Source organism: Chiloscyllium plagiosum, unplaced genomic scaffold (assembly GCF_037043375.1).
Source record: "Chiloscyllium plagiosum isolate Xiang-an unplaced genomic scaffold, Cpla_swu_hap1 HiC_scaffold_36, whole genome shotgun sequence".
NCBI classification, from domain to species: Eukaryota; Metazoa; Chordata; class Chondrichthyes; order Orectolobiformes; family Hemiscylliidae; genus Chiloscyllium; species Chiloscyllium plagiosum.
The window spans coordinates 38,679,377-38,697,833 of NW_028270174.1; the positions used below are offsets into that span (position 1 = coordinate 38,679,377).

Sequence of the window (18,457 nt, forward strand, 5' to 3'; positions counted from 1 at the left end):
ATAGCTAGTTATATAACATTTGACACACATGATGGTCTGTGTGAGAAATCAAGATCAATTAAGAGTAAGTTCACATTGCTACTCCTGAAACATTCTCGTACAGCTTTGGTAACAAACACAGAAATTGGAAATAGAGGAAACTGCCCTGGTCTATCCTAAAGGATATTGCATGATATCAGTTAACTTTGTTGGTCCTAACTGCTTTACTACACACTACTCTTTATGGCCTGTCATCATTCTACATGCTTTGTGAAGTTTCTAGGGGAATGTTGAACTGCACAATTATGTATTTGGGCAAATGCTGAGTAAATAAAATCTGAAGTCAGCAACATGTCCTTCAGTAACAAACACAGAGAATGCTGGAGAAACTCAGCAAGTCTGGCAGCATCTGTGGAAAGAGAGAAAGAGAATTGATGTTTCAAGTCTGGTATGACTCTTCTACAGAACTCAAACGTCCTTCAATGTCTGACACGTTGATCCCTTGTAACTGTTTGCAAATCGAAGCAACTACGGAAAGCAACAAAAAGTTAAATAATTAAAGCAAAGGCAAAAATTAATCAGCCAGAAAATAACCTGTAAGCTGTTGATGAATGATGGATCCTTTAAATAGCACTTACTGGTGGAGACCCCTTCCTCCTGCTGAATGCATATTTAACTTTGCGAAGTTAAGGACAAATTGATTAAAAAGTTGAGATCCAAAATGGTCTTGCACCATTAAAGTCGGTGATGGTCGCTAATTAATATTGTGATCTTTCCATTCTGTAAACTTTTGGCAGAAGTTCACTGAGTTCATATTAACGCCCATACAAATACACCCCACAAGTCTATGCTCCTGTTGTCAATGCTTTTTCCAAGCTCTAGAACCACTCATTGCACCCTGGAAACTGGTGCTAACAAACTCAATTGCTTGCCTCCAATCTTATGACTAATTAGGACAAGGTTTTCAAGTCTGGCTGAAGCGAGTCTTACTCTAATATTTTCCTTTTACATGTAACGATCTTAAAGGGAAGGGCCACATAACTCAGCGATTGGCTTTTCAAACATGGTACACATCTTTTTCATGGGGAGGGAAGACTGACCCCATGTACATGTTCTATAACTAACACTTCCTGAAGGGATTAACCATCCACTGCGTTTATCAAGAGACCCCATTCAACATGGGCTGAACAGTAGATTTGCAAGCAGGGGCACTTCCACAATCCTACCCACCTCCTGTGCTGTACTTTGTATTCACAGGCACCAAAGAAAAACAACAAAGCAGCATATTAAAAAAAAAAATTCAGTCTAAGCACAAGGGAAACCCAGGATATGGTGAGGGAGTAAGCTTATCCCAGCAGCTTCCTATTTTTAACTCGATTGCAAATGATACAACTGATCAAAGGCAGGAACCCCTGGAGTAGCTTAGACGAACAGTACGGTCGCCAGAATCCTTCCTGATGATTTGTAAGCAGGAAAAGACTTTTGACATGAAAGACAATTTAAACAACAGAAGAATAGCAATAAACCAGCTGTAAAATGCTTTAGATTGGCCTGGAACTGATGAAAATCATTCTGAACAGTTTTCCACAGTAATCTTGGGTACCCTACTGGGGCATTTTTAAGAAGTCGCATGCTTAGAATGCAAAGTCTAGGTCAGAAAACATTGCAGTTATTCATTTTTCATGTAGTGCAGTTTAAGTAATGCTTTGATAGTTTTGTCAGTGGAAGTAAGACAGAAAAGCAATGTTCTTTGCAGGCACAACATAAGTTATATTTATTCCACATTTTGTAAAGATTCATTTATGATATTATAAACTGGAATATTTTTCTCATCAACATTTTCTCTTTGGCAAATATTAACTCTTTGTTGACAAGTGTTTACACAGAGTCCTACAAACCTTCACGAAAACAGTGGCAGCTTTAATGTGCTGTTACGACGAGATGAAAAGGGGTGATTAGTTCCTTTCTTTTTAATCCATCCTTGGTTGGCCATGACAAAGTTTTTTTTTATTTTTCTTGTTTAGCATGTAGCTATCATATTTCATTTCAAACTGAGTTAAACAGATTAGAATGAAGCAGGAAATTCCAAGGTTTTCTGGAATTAAAGAATATGAATTTTATTTTACAACCCTGAAAGCAGCGTTGACATCAAACACAAAGGCAGGTACTCCAGTTAAAACGAGAGAGGGTGTACATACAGACAAGAAAGTAAAGGTAGTTGCAGTTTAAAGATTTTAGGGTACACGATTTGTGAGAGTATTTTCTCACTCCTCACTGCTGAGCTGTTGTCCTGTTCCCTCAAGAGTGGAAAAGTTTGCCAGTAACCTTGCTTGAAGGAGTTGTCTTATGAGGAGAGATTGAGTAGACTGGGACTATACTCATTGGAACTTAGAAGCATGAGGGGGGGATCTCATAGAAACATAAAATTATGAAGAGAACAGATAAGATAGAAGAAGGGAGCTTGTTTCCGCTGGTGGATGAAACTAGAACTAGGGGGGGGCGTAGCCTCAAAATAAGGGGGAGTCGATTTCGGATTGAGTTGAGGAGGAACTTCTTCACCCAAAGGGATGTGGATCTGTGGAATTCCCTGCCCAGGGAAGCAGTAGAGGTTATCTCATTGAATGATTTTAAGACAAAGATAGATAGATTTTTGATTTTAATGAGGGAATTGTGGTGAGCGGACGAAAAGATCAGCCATGATCTTATTGAAAGGCAGAACAGGCTCAATGGGCCAGATGGCCTACTCCTGCTCCTACTTCCTATGCTCTTATGTTTCTCAAGTGATCAAATGGTGGTTTTCCAAATTACTTCTTTCAACCAGCACTGTTTTCTGAGATTGGGAGAGAGGAAGAGAACATCTTTCAGTATCCTTGATGCCATCAGACCATTTTGCCTTCTTCCTTCATTATTGCTTAAAGGATGCTGTTGACACACAGTTCCTTTGCAGATTCTGGTATCTGGGTCATTGTTTCATTCCAAATTGGTTAGTTGTAGGCAACTTTTCATTTCCCACTTTGCCAATTAATCGTGCACATGTGAGGAAAGCAAAATTTCTTGATATCTCATTGACTTTCAGTGCTGCTTGAATAGAATGGTAACTATGCTGCAACCTGTTTTGTATATTCCATTTGGGTTCCTCAGCCTGTCAGGTGATCACAGCAGCCATCTTAGATCAGCAGTGTCCTTTCTAAAACCATTTTAGTCTACAAAAGTCTCAGGTATTAAAGTCAAATGGTGGAAGTTGAATATCTAGATTAGTGTGGTGCTGGAAAAGCACAGACGGTCAGGCAGCATCCGAGGAGCAGGAAAATCAATGTTTCGGGCAAAAGCCCTTCATCAGGAATATTGAATATTGACAGGCTCTCTTCAGTTTGATTATAACTCCTCCCTACCTAGACAAATAGATGTGAGCGTTGGTTAATGACTGAGCTTTCCCTTCCAAGTATGAGGCAGCACGGTGGCTCAGTGGTTGGCACTGCTGCCTCACAGCGCCAGGGACCCGTGTTCAATTCCCGCCTCAGGCAACTGTCTGTGTGGAGTTTGCACATTCTCCCCATGTCTGTGCAGGTTTCCTCTGGGTGCTCTGGTTTCCTCTCACAGTCCAAAGATGTGCAGGTGGCTGTGCTAAATTGCCCATAGTGTTAAGTGTAGGGGAATGGGTCTGGGTGGGTTACTCTTCGGAGGGTCAGCGTGGACTTGTTGGGCTGAAGGGCCTGTTTCCACACTGTAGGGAATCTAATCTAAAAAAAGTTCAATAGGAGAGAATGATACAAAACCAGGACAACCAAATACCCAGATTCCACATTCATTCTCTTTGTCCCAACTGGGAGTTGGGCATGTTTGCTGAGCTGTACCCAAGATTACCAAATCTAAAGCCCTCACTAACCAGTTAATCAACATTCCACATTCCACATTCAGACATTATTATAAGCTTGATTTCAAGGAATTTGGTTCGTTGTGAGAGTGTGTGTGCGAACGTGTCTGCATGCTTGTTAGCGTGCTTGTGTGAGTGTGACGGAGTATATGCCTGAGAAGTGTGTGTGTGTGTGCGTGTGTATGTGTGTGTGTGTGTGAGACTGAGAGAGTGTATGGTGTGGTGGGGTCACCTGTAGTGTGACGTGAACCCAAGGTCCCGGTTGAGGTCACCCCCTTGGTTATCAAACTTGGCTATCAGCCTCTGCTTGGCCACTCTGTGTTATTGCCTGTCCCGAAGTCCGCCTTGGAGGATGGTCACACGAAGATTCGAGACCGAATGCCCCTGACCGCTGAAGTGTTCCCTGACAGGGAGGGAACATCCCTTTCTAGCCATTGTTGCATGGTGTCCATTCATCCGTTGTCATAGTATCTGCATGGTTTTGCCAATATATTATCCCTTGGGGCATCCCTGGCTGCTGTGTATGAGATAGACAACATTGGTCAAGTCACATGAGTTCCTGTCACGCATGTGGTGGGTGGTGTCCCCAAGTGTAATGGTATTGTCCATGTTGAAATTCTGACACGTCTTGCAGTGGTTGCCATGACAGGGTTGTATGGTGTTGTGGTCGATGCTGTCCTGAAGGCCGGAGAGTTTGCTGCCAACAATGATCTGTTTAAAGGATGTGACAAGTGGCAGTCTTCCAGGGATCTATCCCGGGGCCTATCCTCATGGCTGTATATAAATCTACTGATACCTTGGATGAAGAAATAAAGAGTTGTACATTCAAGTTTGCAATTGACATGAGATAACATAATATCTTTCTCTACCATCTGAATACAAGAGTGTTAATGAATGGAGGAAAGGTGCATGCTGATACTTTCCTCTTTAAGTTGACGGAGTCATTTATACTAACATATGAGGAAATAGGCATATTTTATTAATTTTACCTTAGTAAACATGTACCAATGAATGGACACAGTTTTAAAGTGCTGCCTTCAATATCTTCAGTGGTCAACATTTCAGTTCACTCATCCATTGTTCCACAGCTTGACGATTCCCTTACAAGCAACTACTTTTGATGAAAGGACTTGCTTCATCGCACAGAACTTGAATATTACTGAAAATTGTTGGCACCAATCCAGCACTGAGTTCAACTGGCCCTTCTGAACTAAGGATTCTCACATATGGTAGCCATATAATACCCTGTCCTACCAACCGCCAGTCTGGAGGAGAGTCTTATCAGACTTGAAACATTAACTCTGTTTCTCTATCCACAGGAGCTGCCATATTGGTTGAGTTTCTCCAGCATTTTTGATTTTGGTTTCAAATTCCCAGCGTCTGCAGTATTTTGCTTTTATCTGAGTGCTTTATTTCATTTGACCTATTCCTGGGATCAGAGAGTTGCCATATGAGGAGAGATTTAAGTGTTGCCCTTCGATGAGAACTTTTCAGGATAGGTGCCAGTGGTGAAGAGTCAAATACATCATTTTAAAATAAGAAAGCAGCCATTTAGGATGGAGATATGGAGAAACGACTTTGTTCCAAACATTCTGAATTATCAGAGTTCTCTACTAGAGAGTAATATGGGTGTTCAATCATTGAGCTTAATCAGGTTTAAGATAGATTGTTGAGCTCTAAAGAGCTTTGGGAATAGACGAGAAGGGAGTTAAGGTTCAGACTCATCCATGATCCTATTAAATATTAGATCTACTGCCCCCATCTGTTATATTCTAATGTTCTTAACCTTCCCATCTCCCTACTCAGCTTTCTGTCAATGCATCCTTAACTCACTGTCCAATTCTTTTCATTCTCAATGGCTTTCTCTGAGGGTGTGTGGCAAGAGGATAGAAAACCAACTCCTCCTTAAGCAGCCTCCCTTCCCATTCCTTTCTTTCTCTGGTTTCTTGTCTGGTCCCCTCTGTGAACTTTTGTTTGCTTTCAAAATTCAATTTGTTATCTTTGAAAGAAATCAAAATAGAACCGGCAAAGAAACAGCCGGTCTCCTTGCCTTTGTATCTCTCTGCACCATCGGTAGAATAAATTAGGATCTGTGCCTCCCAGCTGCAAACAAATCATTGTATTCTTTCTAATCGTTAACAAAACACTGTGGGAAAATAGGTTGGCTTCAAAACTGAGCTGCTTTTTCCCTTTTTTGGAAGTTAACATGAAAGTCCTCTCTCACAGACACACATACACAGGTGTATCCAATTGTCTCTATTAATTTCTCTTTGGCTCATACTTTGATGCTTTCCTCTCGAGTTGCTCTTGGGAGTTTCTTATTTTCAATTTCAGGTTCCCTATCTCTTTCTCCTTCTTGGTCCTGTTACAACTGGGCACAGTTCCCTAATTTATTACAGTAACAGGCAGGATAGACCAAAAGATTTTAAACTCTTGGGTGAAGGGGATTAAAATAGCTCCCCTTCTTTATTCACCCACCCTGTGTTGGTTGCAACAAGGTTAGTTTACAATGATACGCTCCCTCGTGGATACCTTTCTCCGGAACAAATGAATTTATGTTTGAAAAGAGTTCTTGAGTTAACAAAAGAGTGAAGTTATTAGTTACTAAGCACGAGAAGAAGTAACAATACAGTGCACATACATACACATCAGAACTGAGAAATAAGTTCGAAAATAAGAGTTAGAGGATTTATGGCTCAGTCTCTGTGCCTTATCCATGAAGTAGATGGTTGAACATTAATAGTTGAATAGCCGATTTTGGAATAGATGGCTTTGCAGATTGGTTAAAATCCTTTTACGTCTTACCCTTTGTTGGTGGTTGTTTGGAAACACTGAGAATGAGAGAGCCCTCCTTTTATCATGTTTCCTTTTGGTACATCTGTAGGCAAGCTGGCTTCTAACATTCAGAGCAAGGGACATCTTTACCTGCAATACAAGGGTGATTAAGTGTGTTTTTTTAGATTAACCTTCAGAGTACACTCGTACTCATACCATGGCTAGTACACCTGTTAATCTCAGTTCAGATTCACAAATCAGCATCTCAGATCACTAACACATCTTTCATTAGTACACACAGACCAGAGTTATACTCGCTTTGAACATCTGTCCTTGAGTATCCTTGAAAGAGGAAGACATGTAACATTTCCTTTGCCGAGAGTCCTTTCTCCCTTTATGTTTACAGTCTGAGATAGCACCCAGGAGGTTGCAGTTCAGTTTATATTACATTTCTCCCTCTTAAGTCCATTCCTTTGAACATTCTATGATACCTTATCAGGTATGACATTCGATGATCACACCCTCCAAACAGCCACTGAATTTATACTTCTTTGTTGAGCAGTAGTCTCTTAAAATTCATGGACAGATTCTTCCAGGAGTTTGAACTCCATGGGTTATGGTGAGATTTGTGGCAGAATCCAGTGAGACATCCAGTAAGGCTTGTCTCAGCATCAGGATCCATTCACTTGTAGTGTTTTATGCATCTACCAAGAGGTGAGGCGGTTTCTCACAAGACAGTGATGAGTTATCAATTAAGGGGAATGACTGCATGTGAATCACCTTATTACTGTCACATCTTGCCTCAGTACTATTCAGTTTCCTACCTTACTAAACGTATGCAACAAACGAGGTGGTGGGGGTGGGGTGGGGGTGAGTGACAGCAGAGGCAGCTATTTGGGTGGAGACAGGAGTGGCAACAGGGAACCTCAACATATCAAGGAATAGGTGAAATGGCATTGCATGGCCTGATTGGCTGTGGAAGGGAGGTTGCTGGCAGTGACATCACCTGCATCCTCCATAGATCCTCCATTAATGTGTAATGCCAGGGTTCAGAGGGCACAAAGGACAGTCGGAGGCAAAGTTTAATGTGATAGTTCTCCACATGGGGGCATTGGACTGTCGGAGTAGTGTGAGGTAGAAGGGTATACGGCTGCTCTTCGGGGGGAGGGTGAGAGGGCGGAGGGGGTGGGGGTTTTGGAGGCAGAGGGGGATACCTGGTGACAGGGTTAACAGTGTCCACCACAAGCTGTGTTCCCTGCCATCACTTTAGTTCTTTAGCTGGAATACACAACTAAAATATGGCTGGGACAAGACCCAGGGAGGGTGGAGCCACTATCAGTTTGTTGGGTAAAAATGTGAAATTCACTTCTACTGGACATGAGGACACTGAGGGGGCAAATACATGGTCTTCAGCTACATTTTGATTCCAGTCATTCCTTCATCTATTTGCAATTTACAATAAATACAGAAGTAACATGCTTAGGGTTCACATTGCTGCATGATGCCATAGTTGCTTGCAAATCTAACATTGGCATCTCAATGGTGCAGGAGTTAATGGCATTGACTTAAAATGAAGTGGAGGCAGAATAGAAGCGCTCTAACATCTGTAACACTTTCAATGGTGCTGTGGGAGGGAGGAGGGGTGAAATACTCCATTTTACACCATGTAAGTATGATGATGGACTCCTGAACATAACGATTGAAAGATTGATGGAAGTCAGGGAGGAGATGGAAGTCAGAATGAGGCAGACATTTATTTTTGATATAATGGGTTGGTCAATCAGCCGGTGTGCCCATGCTGCTACCAGGGCCATGATGGGCAGACTATGGAGCTGCTACAGATGCAGTATCATGGTGTGGACTGGTCTGAGAAGGGAGAGCCTTCCTGCATAGTCTAGACTGAGTGTGCCACATCTTCCTGGTGTGCAGTACTCTGCACAATTAGAACAGGCAATAAGGTAATGTGCTGGGTGCTGAGGAACTGGGGAAATGAGAGCAGTCATCTGAAGAGCAAGGTGTGCATAAGTGAGGAAGGAGCCATTATACCCAGAGTGAGACACTGCCTGAGTAAATCTACGGTTAGGGGAGTTTGGAAGCATCATAGGAATTTGGTGCAAAGGGACAGAAGTGCTTTTTGCCTGCCTTTTTTGGTTTATAGTTTGTAAACTCTTTTTACAGGATAAAGTGAAGCCCAGCATCAGGAGGCCCGCACAAAAGGAAGAGTGACATCACAGGACAACTAAAAGCTAATTGGCTGGTAATAGCTGCTAATTTGACTATCTATCATAGGTTACTTTCAGATTCAACATAAATAGGAGAATATTGAAAGGCCAGCAGGATATTTTTAAAAATTCAAATTAAGGACTGAGTAAATAAAATAAAGTTGCAGGGCCAGGCAATGTGTTGTAACTGAATGATGTGGGAGCTGGTAGACTCCATTGTGGTTCATTGTGACCACATTTGTAACAAGGGTCGGTTGCTTGAGGAAATTCAGCTCAGAGTTGCTGAGCTGGATTTTAAGCTTCGGAAACTGCAACACATCAGGGAGGCAGAGAGCTACCTAACTGCCTATGTTTCAGGAGGCATTCATACCTCTTAGATTAACTATCTCCAATTCAGGCAGTGGTCAGAGACAGGAGGGTGTGACTATGGACAATGAGGCAGCCTCAGCCCTTGAACATGTCTAACAGGGTGGGGTTTGAGATTCTTGCTCCCTGTGTGGATGGAAGCTAGGCCTGTAGAGAATATGAGCAAAATGGTAATAGCACCACGGTACAGACAGCCATTCAAGAATAGGGAGAAAAGAGAAATGTAATTGTAATAGGGACTAGGATTAGTGGTGCTGGAAGAGCACAGCAGTTCAGGCAGCATCCGAGGAGCAGTAATCGGAGATAGTATAGTCAGGAGAATAGACTCTGTTCTCTGTGGCCAAGATCAAGAATTCTGAAGGTTATGTTGTCTGTCTGGTGCCTGGGTTCAGGATATCTCACCTGGGTTGTAAAGGAACTTGAAGTGGGAGGGGAAAGATCCAGTTGTTATGGTCCACTTAGGCTACAATGATATAAGTAGAAAGAGGAGAGAGGTATCCGCTGAGGGAACATGAGCATCTACAGAAACAGCAGAACCGAAAAAGGTAATAATCTCCAAATTACTACCTGAGCCATAAGCTAATTGGCACAGGGCCAACAAGATAAAAGAGGTAAACATGTTGTTCATAAATTTGTGTGGGAGAAACAAGTTTGAATTCATGCATCTTTGGCACCAGTACTGGGGAAGGAGGGAGCTGTTCCAATGGGACAGGCTCCGCCTGAATCAGCCTGGAAACAGAGGCCTAGTGAATCGCATACCTAGGGCTGTAGATAAGGAGTCAAATTAAATAGGTGCAGGTGGTGGGGGTCCGGGGCGGTGGGGTGGGGGTGGTGTTTGGGATGTGGGGTGGATTCAGTTGTATGAAATATTCTAGAAAATGTTCAAGGGAGGGAAGGGGTCAGCAGTGGTTATTAAAGTTTCCAAAGCAAGTAATAGGACAGAGAGAATGGAAATGGTCGAGAATCTAACTTTAAACACAGCAGATAAGGGGACAACTACGAGAAAGGGGGCAATCAATGCAGGACTGAGGGTGTCGCACTTAAATATGCATCATACAGTAAATGAGCTTGTAGAGCAGACTGGAATTTGCAGGTTTTTGGTATCACAGAGACGTGTTTGGAAGGGAATCAGGGAATGGAACTAAATATCCAAAGAAACTAAATAACACAACCTACCAAATGGATAGGTAGGTTGGCAGTGGGGGCAAAGTTTCCTTGTTAGTAAGAAATGAAATTAAATCGATAGCAAGAAATAATATAGAGTCAGAAGGTGTAGAGTTTGTGTGGGTAGAGTTGTGGATCTGAAAAGGGGAAAAGACCCTGATGGGAGTTATGTACTAGTCTCCTATCAGGGGTCAGGGGGAAGAAAATAAATCAGGAGATAGAAAAAGCATGTAAGAAAGGCATTGTTACAATAATCATGGGGGGGCGGGGGCTTCAGTATGCAGGTGGACTGGATAAATCAGGTTGACACCAGATCCCGAGAACAAGAATTCTTGGAATGTCTGTGAGATTCTTTTTGGACCAGCTTGTGGTAGAGCCCACCAGGAATAGGCAATTCTGCATTTGGTGATGCGTAGTGTGGCAGACTTGATTAGGGAGCTTAAGGGGAAGGAATTCCTGGAGACAGTGATCATAACACAATAGAATTCACACTGCAATTTGTGTGGGAGATGTTTAAATTAGTTAGGGCGTTTGCCCGAAATGTTGATTTTCCTACTCCTCAGATGCTGCCTGACATGCTGTGCTTTTCCAGCACCATAGAGTCATAGAGTCATAGAGATGTACAGCATGGAAACAGACCCTTCAGTCCAACCCATCCATGCCAACCAGACATCCCAACCCAATCTAGTCCCACCTGCCAGCACCTGGCCCATGTCCCTCCAAACCCTTCCTATTCAAATACCCATCCAAATGCCTTTTAAATGTTGCAATTGGACTAGCCTCCACCACATCCTCTCGCAGCTCATTCCATACACACACCACCCTCTGTGTGAAAAAGTTGCCCCTTAGGTCTCTTTTATATCTTTCCCCTCTCACCCTAAACCTATGCCCTCTAGTCCTGGACTCCCCAACCCCAGGGAAAAGACTTTGCCTATTTACCCTATTCATGCCCCTCATAATTTTGTAAACCTCTATAAGGTCACCCCTCATCCTCTGACGCTCCAGTGAAAACAGCCCCAGCCTGTTCAGCCTCTCCCTATAGCTCAAATCCTCCAACCCTGGCAACATCCTTGTAAATCTTTTCTGAACCCTTTCAAGTTTCACAACATCTTTCCGATAGGAAAGATCTTGACTCTGATCTCCAGCATCTGCAGTCCTCAATTTTTGCCTATTACAATTGAGTAAAGCTAACTACAAAGACATGAGGGAGGAGTTGGCCAGATTGGAAGGGGAGCCGAGCAGGGAAGGTGGTGGAGCAGTAATGGCAGAAGTTTCTATGGGTATTTCAGGATGCAGAGCAGAAATTCCTCCTAAGGAGAAACAAGCATTTCAAGCGGAGGATGAGGCAACCATTCCTGACAAGGGAAGTTAGAGAAAGCCTAAAAACAAAAGAAAAAGCAGCCAATATGATGAAAATTAGTAGGAAGCGAAATGGTTGGGAAGCTTTTAAAAACAAGCAGAGGATAACCAAAAATAAGCAATAAGAGAGGAGAAGATTAAATATGGGAGAAAGTTAGCTAGTAATATAAAAGAGGTTTTTTTTAGATATGTAAAATGTAGAGGGAAATGAGGTTGGTGAAGTAGTCATAGGGAACAAAGAAGAACTGAATAGGTATTTTGCATCAGTTTTCCTAGTGGAAGACACCAACAGCATACCAGAACTTCAAGAGAGTCAGGGTGCAGAGGCGAGTGTAGTAGCCATCACTAAGGAGAAGGTGCTGGGGAAGCTGAAAAGTTCAAAGGTGTATAAATCCCCTGAACCAGATGGACTACACTCCAGAATTCTGAAGGAGATGGATGAGGAAATTGGAGAGGTATTGGCTTTGATTTCAAGCATCACTTTCAGGTGTCAGGGAGGGTCCCAGAGGACTGGAAAATGGCTAATGTAACACCTCTATTTAAGAAGGGAGGGAGGTGGAAGACAGGAAACTAAGCTGCTTTCAGAACTTGATTTCAGAGTCAGGTTTCAGTGTCGATTATTAAGGATGAGATTGCAAAGTACTTGGAATGCATGATAAAATAGGGCAGAGTCAACACGGCTTCATTAAGGTCATGCTGGACAAATCTGTCAGAATTCTTTGAGGAGATAATAATCAAGTTAAACAAAGGAGAGCCAGTGTACATGATCCAGTTGGATTTCCAGAATGCCTTTGACAGGTAGCTGCACAGGAGACTACTAAATAAGATAAAAGCCCACAGTGTTGGGGCAAGGTACTGGCATGGATGAAGGATTTATTGACTGGCAGAAGAGAGAGAGTAGAGATAAAGGGGTTCTTTTTCTGGATGGCAGCCAATACCTATTGAGTTCTGTAGGGGTCAGTTTTGAGACTACAACTATTCACATTATATATCACGATCAGGACATAGGAACTGAGGACATTAATGCTAAGTTTGCAGATAACGCAAACATAGGTGGAGGGACAATTAGTATTGAGGAAGTGGGGAGACTTCAGAAGGACTTGGACTGGCTAGGAGAGTGAGCAAAGAAGCAGCAGATGGAATGCAATGTGGGAAAGTGTGAGGCTATGCACTTGGGTAAGAAGAATAGACGTGTAGACTGGTTCTCACATGGTGAAAGGCTTTGAGAATCGGAAGCACAAAAGGACTTAAAAGTCTTAATTCTGGATTTTCTTCAATTTACCATGCAGGTTCAGTTAGTAGTTAGGAAGGCAAATGCAATGATAGCATTCATTTCAAGAGGGCTAGAATACCAAAGCAAAGATGTACTTCCGAAGCTGTATTAGACTCTAGTTAGATCATCTTTGGAACCTTGTGAATAGTTTTGGGCCTGTATCTAAGGAAGGATGCGCTGTAATGGAGGAGGTCCAGAGGAGGTTTACAAGAATAATCACAAGAATGCAGGGTTTGTCATATGAGGAAGGATTAAGGATTCTGGCTTTGTACTCAGTGGAGTTTAGAAGAATGATTTGATTTGATTTATTTGTTACCATATATTTTGTTACAAAATACAGTGAAAAGTTTTGTACAGTGTTGCCACTCTCAAGCGCCAACATAAAATACAGAAAAACAAACCAAAACTTAGAATATAAAGGCAGAAAAATTAAGGAAGAAAGAAAATGTGCTTAACTTTACAGTTCTTCTTATTAGGTGCTCCATCATGGGCCCTGGTAACCAGGTACAAGTGCCCTTTGCCCGCTGCTGTAATGGAAGTCCCCACTCTTTGGTGCCATCTCACCTCCAATGACATCCTTGCCATTATGAGACCTCAATGGACATTGCCAATGCAGACACCATCTATGCTGCTGGCAGGCCAAACCCGACTGCAGCACCTGCATGATCCACCTTGGGCCCACCTCACCGATGCAGCCCAACCCCCTCCCCTCTCCACCACTGCCTCCATTAATCCAGCTGGGAACTAAACTCACTTCTTTCACAGCAGCCATGAGTGGATTCTAGGACTGCCTCATCAATGCAGGAGCCACCGGGAACTTTGGGGTATTGGACCATTAATTTTCATTCTGTAAGTTTTCACCACATTGTTCATTCTAGCCATCAGTACCTGTCAATCCCCAGCAGTGCTCACTTCTAGACCAAGTCTGCAAATCTGACTACCTTCAACAATTGACCTCTTTCTTTGGGACATCTCTATACTTTTTATAAACTTGCTTATCAACTGGGCATGACTACAAGGCCAATATTTGCTGTGCACAAAAATAGTGAAAATAACCAGACAGTTTGCTGTGCAAAATCGCCAAACTTGTTAAAAATATTTAATGGTCTGAAACAATAATATTAAAGTTGCTGATCAAGGTTTATTTAATTAATAGGGTGATTTTCTTTCTTAATTGCTATTATTCACTTGTATTTTGCTTAATGAATGACCAATATATCCAAAATAAACTTCAATGTGGGCTATAAAGTGACATTGAATTGAATTGAATTGAGCTAATCAGCTCTCTTATTGACTTAATTTAAGCTGCAAATAATGCCTTTGAATTATTGTTTTAAAGTCTGATTAAGTGGTGCTTGAATACTGGCATTAACCAGAATATTAACCTGTTCACAGACCATGTGCTAGTGTTTATTTTTGTCAAGATGTTAAGGAACAATGATGGTACCAGATGTCCTTTTCTCACCCTATGCCCAGTTACAAGAGGTTAAAAAGTACTGATTGGAATAATCTGTCCCATTTATACAATGACAATTGTTATTTTATCTCTCCAGTCAACTCTGATCATCTCCAGCATTTTCAACAGCTTTTGTCAGTTCAGCTGGTTGAAAGCAGTATAAATTAATTACACTTTTGAATCGTTGAAACAAAGGGATTTAAGTGACTTTAAAAATCGACTTTTCTTTGACTAGGATTAATATCCCCTGAACCAACTGAACGACGCAACTGAATGGATTTCAATTCACATGACATAGATCTTCTCAGTTACAAGAAATGGCTCTGGATGCAAGAGCCCAGTGAACTTTTAAAAACTGATGTCCATTCTTCACATTTCCACTTCCAAGCGCTCTCGCCAAAGGCAGGGTCAGACTAGCACAGACTCTCTACTCAGCACTGATTGGTTGCAATTAACAGCAATTGGAAGCAAATTAGAGGTACCAGGAGGATCTTCCCAATGCTAGACAGGGCCTCTATTGCTGGAAACCAGAGGCCATCCCCCACAGACAGTCCGCTGGCCAGTAAAGCCTCGTTTAATATCTCCAAGCCCAAGCTGTGGATGCCAGTTAGTAGCTGCTGTCACAGACAATCTGTGGAGAGGCTCCCTATATACAGTGGTGGCTTGGCCGCTGTGGGTCACACTTACTTGTGCTAATTTTCTTCTGAGATGACTTCACCTTGAGGCCCCTTCACCATCTCCCAATGGTATCAAATGACTCACCTCGCCAGGGTGGGTGTGCCTGGCACCTGCAGCATCAAACATTCCAAATGGCTCCTCAGCCGGGCAAGACTACCTGCTACCAAAGAGTGGATTCAAATCCTGGAGGTGGCTATTAATTTGCCATCTTTGGAAAGATTGCACAGTTAGGGAGGACTTGGACGCCATTATTGCTGCAACCCAGAAATGATGCAAAGCTCATGTATCTTCCATATTAAGAGCTTTCCACCCCGAGTAAAAGCTACAGCATGGGGAGTCAGTATAGTGTCATTTTACAAGATTCTCTAACTGAGACACTGAAACATTTTAAAGATTTGATTATTATATTTTAAAAAGGCAATTTTCTTGAAGTTCGCCCGCTTGGTCCAAAATGCCCTCAGACTTGTTATATCATATCTGTAATGTTGCCGAAAGTGCAGTAAAAAACCTTGCTTCTGGACAGAATTAAAGGTTCTCCCATGTGTTTGCAAAAGGTTTTGCTATACAGCAGCAAAAGGTCTAAGGAATATCAGAGTACTTGCTTTTAAAATTACTTTCGAAAACCTGTTGGGCTGAAATTGCTGGAAATGAAAGAAAAATATCTCATCAAGTCCAGGATGGCATGGTGGCTCAGTGGTTAGCACTACTGCCTCACAGCGCCAGGGACCTGGGTTTGATTCCACCCTTGGGGTGACTGTCTGTGTGGAGTTTGCATGTTCTCCTGGTGTCTGTATGGGTTTCTTCCCACAGTCCAAAGAGTTTGGTGGATTGGCCATGCTGAATTGTTCACAGTGTCCAGGGATGTATAGGCCAGGTGGGTTAGCCATGGGGAATGGGAGGGTTGGTATGGGCTGAATGGCTTGCTTCCACATTGTAAGGATTCTATTCTAACTGAATGACAATGTATAAAATAATTACTCCGCAGACAGCACAATCCCACTTCAGTTCACAATGCAGTTCAAAGCTCTTTATTTTTAGGAAAGGCAGAGGACTATAAATAAAGGGAAAGAGATTTCTGTTTGAGTGCAACTAGTAAGTACAAATTGTGCCTGTTTGAAAAGTGATTTTGCTTTCCCTGAAGTTTCACCAAAATCCATTTGCTTATCACCAAATGCAGCATGGACCAAAACAGTCCAGCAGCATTTTCAATGCAAAATACAATATTCCTTTCAATTTGCTCCATGATACATTTAAGTGCTGAATGAGTAAAGTTTAATTAACACAACTGCCAATGTGTTCTCACAAAAATGTAAAAATTTCTATCATATGATCAATCCATTGCCTCTAAGTGACCCAATTTTAATTGATTGCATTTGACTTGTGAGAAATGTAAACTTTTCCAGTTAGAATCTTCAGTTTCTTAATTAATGAAAGAAAGAAAGCACAAAACTCATCAAAATGTAAACATTTGTGTTCTTCTGCTCAAAAGATCCATCTTTCGAGACTTGTGGAAGTTTTCAGTTGGCAGAAACTCCTCGTGGTAATTGATTCACCCTGGGAAGTGTGGTCAGCTTTGTGAATGGGAGCTGTTTCTAGTGCAGTGTGATTAAAGATATTGCAATATGTTGCAGAAGCTTGGGTAACATTGAGTACAATTTACATGTCACATGTCACATGCCTTTTGTGCCAATTTTACCATTGTTGAGGAAATTGTATTGATACAAACCAATGCAACCAAACAGAAAATCTGGGCCAAAGACTGTAATGGGAGTAATGGTGGTACTGGGATAGTAGGAAAATACTATTCTGAAATATGTAATATTTTGAGTCTTTTATTTTGCTCAGATAATTAATTTAGACATTCTACTGTGCAGTTCCTTAGAAGAAATAGTAAATAAGTTTTTTATTTTTAAAAAAATTTGAGCAATTGTGGTCAGATTAGGCACTCACAAAATGTGGTACCATCACTATAAAACAGTAACCATGTTGGACCATATCGAAAATGTCTGTAAAATGCCAGGTATATTGTACAGGAATAGGTACAGTGCTGAATTATCAACTGCACACGTACCACCATGGATTGAGATTGCATTTATTTTTCAAGATTGCACAGCCTGACTCAGAGCCTCCAATACCATCATTTCCAGCAGTTAATTGCTGGTGACATGCTTCCATATTGTAGATTGATAGTAGATTGATGTCACAATTACTCCATCCCATACAAGAGACACAATCGACATTAATGAGTTTGACTCAGCCTCATTTGACTATCTGTAGCTCTTATCATTATACTCGTGGCAATAAGACTTTCATGCCCTGAGCCCATGGCAGTAATTGTAAGTGATGTGCCCAGGCTGCCCACTTGTCCATAATCAAACTATGCCCACAATGTGGAAAGTAAGATGACTTTGGATTTAAAATCTTAAAACATAATGGTAGGATTTCAGACATATGGATAAGGTTATCGTGTCTATGATGAACCCTCACCCGTGCAATTACAATTCTTTGAATTAACATCCACTGCATCCATTCCAGGCAATGGTCCTGTTTTTGAAGTGGGTGCCACAATGCCTACCTGCCACTTAAAACATTTCCTGATAGTCTTGTGATTTTCTAAATGTGAAGCTGCTCTGGATTCCTGCCTCATTTTCTTTGGTATATCTATTCAATGGTCGTACACCAATTTGTTCTCACAACCTGTGCTATTTCCATGTGTGATGCCTTGTCAGTATGGGACCTGCTGGATCGCATTTTGACCAGCCTTCCAGCCAGAGCTGCCTGATCTTTGTGCTCACTGAGCTGACCATACCAAGTAGGAAAAGAAGTCGGCTGTTCATCCTCTCGAGACTGTTCTGCTATTCAATAGAATCATGGATGACCCAGCATTCCTCACATCTACTCTCCTGTGTTTGCCTGATAACCCTCAATTCCCCTACTGATCAAGAACTTATCTCAGTCTTAAATATGCACATGGACTCTTGACTTTCTCTGAGCTATCTCTCAGTGGCTGGTAATGTGCTAGTAACATTAGAATATGGTTCCATTTGTTGAATGAAAATGCGTCATCCTGATCAATGATTGTCCTGGATAGCGTATCAACCTTTGTATGTGCATTTATGGAACACAGACTATCATGTTGTTGTATCTTATTGACCTGGAATCCCATTAGATAATCTATAAATGTTTCACATCCTCAATAAAGAGCCAATGCTTTGTTATTAACTGGAGCACATCTCATTCAGTTTCTATCAATGCTCTCAACATGAAGTAATAGGTTTGCATAGTGCATCAAGCTCAATCTGAATGATAAA

The 18,457-nt window shown here is 41.8% G+C and overlaps 1 long non-coding RNA gene across 1 annotated transcript in view; it reads right to left on the reverse strand.

The window, feature by feature from the left end:
- Nucleotides 1-1,757: 1,757 nt before the first annotated feature.
- LOC148139929 (uncharacterized) overlaps nt 1,758-18,457 on the reverse strand; it is an 88,478-nt gene continuing 71,778 nt past the window's right edge. Inside the window, exons 2-3 of the long non-coding RNA XR_015753342.1 lie at nt 6,659-6,778; nt 1,758-2,074 (exon numbers count right to left, since the gene is read on the reverse strand). This is a non-coding gene — a long non-coding RNA (uncharacterized LOC148139929). The remainder of the gene's footprint in view (nt 2,075-6,658; nt 6,779-18,457) is intronic.